This window comes from Sinocyclocheilus grahami, unplaced genomic scaffold, assembly GCF_001515645.1.
Source record: "Sinocyclocheilus grahami isolate Dianchi unplaced genomic scaffold, SAMN03320097.WGS_v1.1 scaffold1056.1, whole genome shotgun sequence".
In the NCBI taxonomy this organism is placed as follows: Eukaryota; Metazoa; Chordata; class Actinopteri; order Cypriniformes; family Cyprinidae; genus Sinocyclocheilus; species Sinocyclocheilus grahami.
Genome location: NW_015506235.1, coordinates 14075 through 16715, shown reverse-complemented (window position 1 = coordinate 16715; position 2641 = coordinate 14075).

Here is a 2641-nt window from a genome sequence, read left to right as displayed (position 1 = left end):
ATATATATATAGCCCGCAAATTGTCTGTGAGCTGATTTCCAGCTACAAGGAGAACAAGAAAAACAGATTATGCAGGAGGGAGGTGCAGGGAACAGGGATCGGGTGTTCTGCAAAGAGAGTTGCAGGTAAATAACTTTGCAGTAACTGTTATGCTGATGTTGTGTCTGGTCAAGCAAAAATGTTTGTGCTTGTTTCTGTATGATATAATTGTTGATATATCTATTACAATACTGATATTCTGGTCTATAACTCCTCCCCGAACTTCTCTCTGCCCTGTATCTTGGTCTCTCATTGGCTGTAGGTCATCGCCGATGGAGTTTTCAGTCAGAAATCATTGCACACCGTGTGATTGTGAATCGCCGACAGCTCCAGATATTTAGCATGCCAGATATTTTGCGGGCGTCGGCGACGTGTCGGCGATTCCCTCAGATCGCATCTTTGATAAGTCACACTGCATGATTGTCACTCGCGTGAACGAGCACTGATTTGCCTCCGATTTCGGGGCATTTGTCAGCGATTTCGCAAAACTTGTCGGTGAGTGAAAAATTAATTGACACATCATAATGTACTCCAGAAGTTTCATGCAGAACTGTGTGGTTTCTAATAAAAAATAAATAACATAATACATATAATGAAAAAATGTTGTTACAAAAATAACTAAACATAAAAAATTCTGGAAAATTCAACCACGGTTTAAATTCGAAAGACAGTGCACGGCTGAGCTGTGTGTGTCAGTTTGATGGACACATCTGAAACACGCCATCTTCTCGAATTCATGCAGGCCTTACATTTTAATGTACAGTAGATGAATAGATTTGCATGTGCAAAAAAGAGCCTGATATGTGGTTGCTGGCAGTTGCTATGGTGATCTCACAGCTGCTTTGAACATTTCTACTTGTATTCTAGGATGTTCTGGCTGGCTGCAAGGCTCCGTGACATTTTGATTCCTAGGTGCACCACATTGTGTGGCATTAGCTCATTTTAATTAGGTAATTCGAACAGATACAAACAAGTAAGGAAGGAAGGAATGAAGTAGTATTTATGTATGCATTTATGTATTTATTATTTTGTGATGAGTGGGGCGGGGGCCGAGAGCCGTGGGAGCAGAGCGAGGCCGGTGGAGTAAGTGATAATGCGCGACACCTGCGCCACTCACCGGTCTCGAGTTCCACGGAGGAGCTCCAGAAGGATAAAAGGAGGAGCGACGACAGTGAAGGACGAGAGAGGACTAGGGCTGGACTTTATTTTGTGTTTTGTGTGCGGCCGTCGTCTGTGAGGGGCTGCCGCTTTACTTTCATTTTGTGTTTGTTTATTTTATTATTAAAGTCTTTAAATGTTCGCCGGTTCCCTCCTCCTTCTTCCCGTTCTACTTACTTTACTTTCTTCCTTTCTTCCTTCCTTAAATAAACAAATGAATAAAAGGACACTGCATGGCTGTATTAATTAAATAACTTTACATATTTTATTTGCTTGATTTATGAATTAATATTAAGGAATATGAAAGGCAAAATAATAAAATAAAATAAATGAGAGTGCATTTTATTCAAAAGCATGGTTGTATGCATCTTTTTATGCATCTTTTTTAATAATAAAAAAAAAAAAACAATGCAACTAATATGCAGAAAATAAAAGAGTGTTATAGAAAGTTTAAGGACACTGCATGGCTGTATCCTTAATGCACTCTTATTAATAACTAAATACTATTCATATTAATTAATATTACATAAATAATAAATTTTACAAGCAAAAAAAGCAAAAAAAAAATACATAAAAAAATATAAAAAAATTGCATGCCTGTATGCTCAATTTTATGCACCCTATAATGGATGTAACTGGAAAAAAGAAGCAGCTGTCCAAATATTTTTGGTCTACAGCAATAGTACACCTATTCACAATAATTCAATATTTTTGTAGTGTCTACTGCACAACAAGTAAAAAAAAAACACCAATAAAAAGTATCAGCAAGCAACACTAACAAGCAAGACTAGAATGTAAAACGAGATGCCCACATATAGAAGCACTGTTTAGGATCTGTCGTTTCTTTAAGTACAGACGCAAGCGACAGAAGGATCGGAGGGTGGGATTCGCTTGCCGTAGGCTGATGATGAGTTGAGTCACCAAACCTCGTACGAACCAAACTATTCCTAACGACAGTCGATTAACAACCGTGCCCAAGTAGGGAGGCAGAGCATGGCGGGAACGCTCGGTAAACCATAACCTGCAATGGAAGAGAATAGAGATTAAAGCATCAGTGCTTGGTTAGGGCTATGAATAGCCATATAGCTTTGATTTAGTGGTAAACAGACAGTGTGAGTCAGAGACAGAAAACACTAAGGGTTTCGTTCCCTTTCCAGAGGCTGCTGTGGTTGTCAGCTTTTGTTCTTTCCATAGGGGAAGATGAAAGGGAAGTGATGTAATTAGTTTGCATTTATGTAAGCGTGAAGAAACAAGAGGTCATTTCACTGACCATTTAGCAGTTGTTGCAACTATGGCTGCATGATATATCAAAATAAAATCAGCGACATGGTTTTTGCACGATTATCAAATCGCGCAGGCCACGTTTTTAATAAGTGAAGTGACATGTGGCCAAGTATGGTGACCATACTCAGAATTAGTGCTCTGCATTTACCCATCCAAAGTG